Source organism: Porites lutea, chromosome 3 (assembly GCF_958299795.1).
Source record: "Porites lutea chromosome 3, jaPorLute2.1, whole genome shotgun sequence".
NCBI lineage: Eukaryota > Metazoa > Cnidaria > Anthozoa > Scleractinia > Poritidae > Porites > Porites lutea.
The window spans coordinates 49,771,537-49,779,427 of NC_133203.1; the positions used below are offsets into that span (position 1 = coordinate 49,771,537).

Sequence of the window (7,891 nt, forward strand, 5' to 3'; positions counted from 1 at the left end):
GCACTTCTCATTGACGACTGGCTTATGAGCGCTCAGGAAACGATTTTGACCAAGAGATTTTCGGAAATAGTTTTCTTTGACTTTGATTATTGTTGCCGAAAAGGTAGCTTTCCGGCATTCTGGGGCTCTCATAATTCTGACTTTAGTTACAGTCTGAATCACTTAGCTTATTTTATCGCCTTCCAGCTGATTTCAAACTCTAGAAGGTTTACAGAGGGCCCAGACTCACAATAGCCTACTGAAAGCCAGATTTGAATAGGAATTTAAGACCAATAAAACGGTTAACTGGTGCACATAAGCCATTAAATTGTACATACCTCAAGTCTGTGTTGTTTTCTTAATGTTTCTGGCCCTATAAACGCCATTTTAGCAAGTTTTGATGTTTTGGTTTCTCACCTACCGAAGATTGAAGAAGAGAAGGGAAAACTCGGCTGCCCTACGCTGCCTGAAGAAAAAGCTACAAAAATTACCTTCATTCCATGCGCTCCAATCGCTCCAAATCTTAGTTGAGCATAGACCGAAATTTTCCTTCCTTAAAAACGTCAATTTCAAGAAGAGCGCATCCATGGAAACAGCTGTGGAAACCCTACTCAGTGGTTCAAATTTTTTGTTATTTGTAACCTGTATATATCTATACGAATACACAGTGACGACCATTTGTATTACTGGTGTTTTGACGAGAAGCATACAATCATAATGCGAGACAGCTTCTCCGATTTTTAAATTTATTCAGACTTGTTAGTTCATTAAGATTTACTTTTATGATTCCTTACGATATTTATATTATTATTATTTTCATTCGCATGAAGCTGAAACAAACAGTCAAACACAGTCCATTCATGAGGTCTTCTAAACTGAGGAAAGATAAACAAAAGACAGCTGTTCCAGCCTCTTATGCGACTAACAAATGTTTTTAAAAGTTTCAGTATTCCTTTAATTTATGCCTTTACAACAAGGAAGTAAATCTCTTCAAACATAGCGAGCGTAAACATCACAGCACACTCTTCCTCCATTGTCGGTTTCGGCGTAGTCTACCAAATCTTCGCCGTACCACACTCGTAACTGTTGTCCTGAAGAGACCCAGAGAGGATGGGAGAAAACTGACAAGACAAGCTCTGGGGACCACGAATTGTATCCAAGAATCTCGTGCCATTTTCCACTTCCAAGAGAGCCACTTCGAGTTAGAAACTGGTTTGGCGGGAGAATAATGCGATTGGATGAAGTTGTTATAACTACGTTCACCTTATCTCTTGTCGAACTGTAGGAATAACCACAGCCCCAGTAAGACCAATGGTTAACATCCCCAAGTGTATAACAGGACACGTAACCGTACAGGTGAACCAGCTTTATGGCGGCTAATCTGCCACTAGATGGCATGGAGAACCTTCCAAACTGATGATTTCTGGTGCCAAAACACACTGGAGAGGAATTAACCTTGCGCCAGCGACCTAAAGGTAAAGCACACAACGAAATTCGATCAGAGTTACACGCGTATTTTTAATATTTACCTGTTCGGTAAATATCAATGTCATCAACTTCTTAAAATTTATTTACACAGCTTCAACCAAGCCAACTATAGGGGGAATTCAATATTTTGTACATGGCACTGTGTGAATGCGGTAAGCTCGGTTTAATAATAACCTGTGCAACTTTTAATCAGCGCCAGTAAAGAGAGAGTCGGTCGATCGATGACACGGTTCAGGTAAAGCAACTGCTACTTTAATGCTACTGTAGGCACAACGGCGAAATACAGAACAAACTCAAGAGCGAGACAGGAGAGCGTCTAGGGCGCGTGTCCTTATCTACAGTACCGCTGACCGGTACTGGCGTGGCCTCTTTTTCCTTTCTTTACTCTTACAAATATGGTATGAGCCCAATGGTTATAGAAAAATTTAGGTACATGTAAACGGCTAACATGAATAACAATAAAACTTGAACAGTTTCTAGTGTGGGTCACGAGGACCACTGGCTAATTAATCCATATCAAAGTCCTCAAAACGGGCGGGTCGGCGTCGCTCACGTGTGGATCGGCGAGGAGGGGGGGTGGCATCTGATTCGCTGTCGCTAGCATAGGGGTCTCTGGTTTCATCAGGGTGGGTCACGGTCACGGTATCGTGAGACTCATCGTGGCTGGTAGGGAAGTCATCAAGGTGGGGAAATTCCTGGGTAGAAGGTGTCGAGATCGCGCACGGAATGATTGGCGGAGGTGGTGGTTCTGGCTGTGTTGGTGGAGTTTCGTCAGATGATGAGTCTGCATCCCTATTGGGAGCAGGTGGTCTGTGGTTCACGACTTCGGATGGGACTCGATAGCACTCAGACATCTTCACTCGGTAAGACGTGCTGCGGAGTTGGGAGCCAACAAATTTCTTGACGTTGCAGAACGAGCCGGTTATTTCTACGACAAGGTAGCGATCGCGGGCTCTGGTCTTGTTCCGATCGGCATAGAGGTAGACTAAATCACCTACAGCAACGCGGTCAGTGGGGGTGCTCTTTGGGATAGGTGTCTTTGACTTCTCACTGTGGGGGTGGTTAGACAACCGTTGTGTATGTTGTCGTAGGATGATGTCCTGGTCTTGTAGGGGGATCTGCTGGTTTGTGAACTGATCACGTTGGGTCCACATCTCTCTTGCGGAAAGACCACGTGAGCGAAGGCGCGCGTTTAGATTGGCTGTGACCACGGCGAGTTGCACGTGGTTTACTGGACCGCCTAGTGGATCATGGCGGAGTAGTTCGCTTTCGACCTCCTGTACTGCCCGCTCTGCAATAGGGTTCTTGTTTCTGTTTTTGGCGTCGCCGATCTCAAGGGTGATCCTGTGGTGTTTCAGTAGTTGATCATCCCTGAGTGCTTTGAATCCTGGGGCGGGGTCGGTACGTATGACGGCTGTTGGTCCATGTAGTGGACGTAGTTGGACACAAAGACGGATAAGAGCGTCGCGCAGAGTGTTGTGACGCTCGTCTTCCAGCAGGGTTGTGGCTGTAAGCGATGTCACGCACTCACGTAGTACAAGCACAAGTTGTCTTGAGCGTTTGATGACATCTGCGGCAAATGATACGCCAACTGCGTCGGGAGGGGGGCAGGACGACTGCTCCACGCGCATTTTCGGAGTTTGGCGTAGAGAGGCACAGATGTGGCAAGCTTGGGTCACGCGGTCGATGGCCTTGTGTATGTCTAAGGCATATAGGTACCGGTTGGTTACAGCCTGGAGTTGATGGCTCGACGGATGGGTGAGCTGTATGTGTAGGGCTGTCAGCAGTCCATCAAGCACTTGTCGAGGGACAATGATGCACTCGCGGCTAGGTACAAGGGGTTCATCACGCCGGACAACGAGCAAGCCATCGTTTGCAATGGTAGCGACGTTCAGGTATCGTTTAACATCTTTTATGTTGGTAAGTTTCTTCGAAGGGCGTGTCCCTTGTTGTAAGTGGGCGCGAGTACGCCGCAGATCGGCACATTCGGCCTGAATGGCTAACCAGGCAGTGCGGCTGGTGAAGGGTAGGCGCTCATCACCACGCAGTATATCCTGTACCGATGTGTTTCTGACAACGGAGTCTTGGGTGAGTTTTGTGAAGGCGCAGATCTGGCAGGCTTCGTCTTCGCAAGGGGGTGCGTTGCGGCTGGCGAAATCAGAGGGTAGGATCGCAGATCCGGATACATGTCTGACGGACGCTTGATACCGGCTCACGGTTGATAGAAAGGTGGAGACGCGAGGGCTAGCGGAAAACTCCCCGCGACAGAGTTTTTCAAATGCCTGTACGCACGGTTTGCTGTCGGTTAGGATGCAGGCCTTGTAAAGGGATTGGATTAGGTACGGGCTGAAGTGCTTGGTGGCAACGGCAATAGCTAGGGCCTCCACCTCACACGGTAACCATGTCGGTTGCGAGCCAAGTAGCTTTGTGCTAAAGAACCCTGCCAAATGAAGTTTGTTGTCACGGGTGACGTAAAGCGTGGCTCCTATTCCAGGCTTACGGACCGCCCCGTCGGTCACAATCCACAACTGGTCACTTGGTTTGGGTAGCGAGATGGTGCGAGCAGTGGAGAGGGCTTTCTGGGCATGGAGGAACGAAGTTCGGAGGTCGTCTGACCATTGTATGTGTTCTTTAGATTCGCGGCCAGCTACGGTGTCATCAAGTTGTGCAAGGAGTGACGAGCACCCGGGAATTACGCGGGAGAGCACCTCGTATGCTCCTATGAATGATCGCATGCGGCCAACGGTTTCGGGTTCAGGACACGAGGCGAGGGTGGCGATGCGGTGAGGGCTTGCTCTTAAAGTGCCAGCGTTCCAAATCCATCCCAGTATTGTTGTGGACCGAGGATTGATGATCGTCTTCGATGCGGAGAGGCGGAGGTCACACTTGTGGAGGGCTGCTAGAACCTCCTCCAGTTCCGTAGGAGTTCTTGTGGCGTGTTTTCCCCACAGTATAGATCGTCTGCGATTTTGGCGACGACGCCTTCTTCTAAAAGGTGACCAAGGACGCGACACATAAGTTCTTCCAGTGCCGTTTCAGAGCCGGGTATGCCCATGGCCGACCGTGTGTATACGCGCACTCCCCGGAATGGGGTAGCTACCCCACAGTACTTCATGGAGGCACGCGAGAGGGGGATTTGGTAAAAAGCGCTGGTCAAGTCCGATGCGATGATGTGTTTCCACTGGGCGATATGGCGTAACGTGGAGTCCACATCTGGCATGAGTGAAGGTTGTGGCTTACTATAGCGGCCGACATCAGCGAATGCAGTAACTAGGCGGGAGCCACCATTGGGTTTCTTGACGAGAAATGAAGGGTTCAGGTACTCGACCGTGACGTTTATGTCTTCGGGGCGACTGAAGACACCCAAAGCTTCAAGTTCGTCAAATTTCTGCTGGAGCTCCACTAGCTGGTGACGGGCATACTGTGGTAGACGGCCTTTCCGCTGGGGGGGTTCTACAGGTCCCATGTTGACTCTTGCTTCGAACGGACCTTCCGCACCATTGTAGCCCTTGATGTTTGGGTCGAACACGTGGTCATACTCGTCCAACAGCGAAGTGAACTTTGCTCTTATATCCCGGGGAAGTAGGTTGTCTGGGTCAAGGCGTACGGCTGACGAGTGTTTTGTACCTGGGATAGGTACTGATGGTTTGGGAGGTGGCTTGGCTGTTGGAGGTGAGTTGTTGCCGAGGGGTTCTGGTGTGAAGGTGGCGCGTACCTGGCAGAAGTGCTCATTTCGCTTGAGGAAGTGTGGCTCGGATGAGAGATTGGGAATACGTATCTTTCCTGCCACGCTAGAGACTATGCGTGGGGTGGGCCACAGTTGGGAAGCTGACAACTGCCTAACGCTGGGGGCATCTGTTCGAGGCTCTAAGGCGTATTCGGAGTCAGTGGGGACGTCGTGTGGTAGGACGACTTCAACAAACTCTCCGGGCCAGACGGTCATTGACGTGGGGGGAGAGCGGAGTACTATTGCACGACGTGCGGCGGGGTTTACTGTAGCCGGGTGTGGGGACCCGTAACTGACGATGGAACCGTTGTGGAGGATCACTTGGCGCTTAGCTGGGCGTACTGCAATATCGTTGGTTTCCATAAAGGGGGTGCCTGCCAGTATGTCCACGTCGAGGTTCTCAACGACGAGTCCTTCGAAGGTGAAATCTCGGCCTTCGCGGCTTAATAAGAAGCGTGTCTCACCGACGACCTGAAGGGGGGATGAGCCGTCTGCTTGGTGGACGGACTGGGAGCTAGATGTCATGTGGCAGCCAAGACGTTGGACGACAGTGTGGCGGATCATGTTTCCAGTAGCCCCACTATCGATGGTGATTCGTACGGGGTAGTGGGAGTAGAACATGTCTAGGTACGGTGACTGGCGGGTTTGTATGCGGAAGACCTTAGGGCCTGGGCCAGGCCTAGCGTCGTCGGTGTCGCTTTCTGGGTCGGTCATGTCGGGTGTGGTCTCAGGTTCATGGGGAGCATCAAAGATGTCGGCGATCTGTCTGGCCTTCGCGATGTATTTGCGGTCTTGGTCTGGAAGGAAATTGCATTCGCTCAAGAAATGGTTGTCGGGGCGACCTGCCTGTTTGCAAAGGGGACAGGACTTAGTGGGGCGGCTGGGTCGTGTAGTCGCCTTATACGGGGTTTTGACGCCGAGAGGTCTGCGGTAGTTAGTGACAGCGGTGCGCATGATCTTGGCATCATCAGCGGTGCGTATTTCGTCGAGCAGGGAAGTAAGGGCCTGAGATATCTCTGGCTTTATGGAGGCCAGAGTCCGTGATCGTAGCTCAGTTCCATACCGCTGTTTCACTAACTTAGGTAGCTCGGGGTGGATCAGTTTAAGCCAGGTGAGAACGATGAAATTCTCCAGGGTGGGGGTGAGTTCCTCATCTTCTGTGGTAACCTCACCATGGTGTGACAGGCTATTTGCACGGAGTAGAGTGTCCTCCACGAAGGCCATCAGTCTCTGAAAGAGATCCTCTGGGCGTTCATCTGCTTCCAAATGTAAGCCAGCGAAATCTAGAAAGTGGGCGCCTGTGACTTGGAAGCCAAAATGTGCACGAATCATGTTCCAAACAGAGTGAATCGAAGTCGAGTTCTTCACGAGAGAGGTCCTGGATATCACTGGGCAATAGTTGGCTATTTGTCCGAGCATTAGTTCGAGAAAATTGACCTTCTGACGGGCCGTTTGCGTCTGGAGATCGGGATGGTTTCCCCGTCATCTGTGAGGCCGCGTAGGGGCTGGGACTTAGTCTTTTTCCCCCACGTAGCGTCTTCTGCGAGGAAAGGAGCGAAATTGCTGTCGAGGGATAAAGTGTACAACAGATTTTGTCTCCAGTTCTCGAAGCTGTTGATGGACTCGTTCTTTGACAGGCTCCACTGTTTTGGGGCTCGGAGGGTACTCGCCATAGTTGTGGTTTCGTTGCAAGTTTACGAATAAATCGTGCTTGGGCGACGAAGGTGTTCGAAGTATCGACTTACCGACGTTTGTACGGGTAGCTCTGGCTTTGTTTTCTTTTCGGTTTCTTGGCGTAGATCCGGAAGCGCTGCCACCACGCCAGTAAAGAGAGAGTCGGTCGATCGATGACACGGTTCAGGTAAAGCAACTGCTACTTTAATGCTACTGTAGGCACAACGGCGAAATACAGAACAAACTCAAGAGCGAGACAGGAGAGCGTCTAGGGCGCGTGTCCTTATCTACAGTACCGCTGACCGGTACTGGCGCAGTCCTCTCTTCTGACGAGAAGGAAAGTAATCCTGCAGACCCAAAGAATTTGAACTTTGCTCGCTTAGCCATGAGGAGTCCCAAGACGTCGTCTCGGTCTTATCAAATTCTGGAGTTTTATCAGCCATCAGCGACAGAACATCGAGAGAATAAGAGAAAACGAAAATCATGATCAGTTTCATTGTGATATAACGTGATATAACGTCGACTCGACTTGCGGCAGCTCGGTTCTAAGGCTTCAATGCATGATACCCAGTACACGTCTTGGGTCAATATGGGGAGCTACAGTGTATTTTCTTCATGATAAAACAAGAAGAGGTCGTTCTATTTTGACAAACTAAATTATGCATCGACAAAGAGTAAATTAAACTCTTCCGGTAATCTGCGCATTTCTAAGTACAAACTTCCATTTCCTGAAGAGTTTTGACAGCTGTATCTTAGTAGACTTAGTAGGACAAACGTAACGCGGTAGTCTTCGGACATCTTCAGTAGTCTTCGGAAATCTTCGGTAGTGTACGGAAATCTTCTGAAATAATCGGGAATTTTCGGAAAAATGGGCGAATAGGTTGTCACTTGTACACACGCCTCAGAAGTACGCTTGTTAATATGCAGATTATCAAACCCTTATCAGGACCCAAGTTCCTCGGAGCCGGTTTTTGTTTTTGTCCGAAACGTTGATTTATTTCAAAACAACCGTGTCAATTCTTT

General features: G+C 49.6%; 1 pseudogene; it reads right to left on the reverse strand.

Moving 5' to 3' along the window:
* Window positions 1-1,793: 1,793 nt before the first annotated feature.
* LOC140931354 (uncharacterized) lies at window positions 1,794-6,867 on the reverse strand (annotated as a pseudogene).
* Between the last annotated feature and the right edge of the window lie 1,024 nt (window positions 6,868-7,891).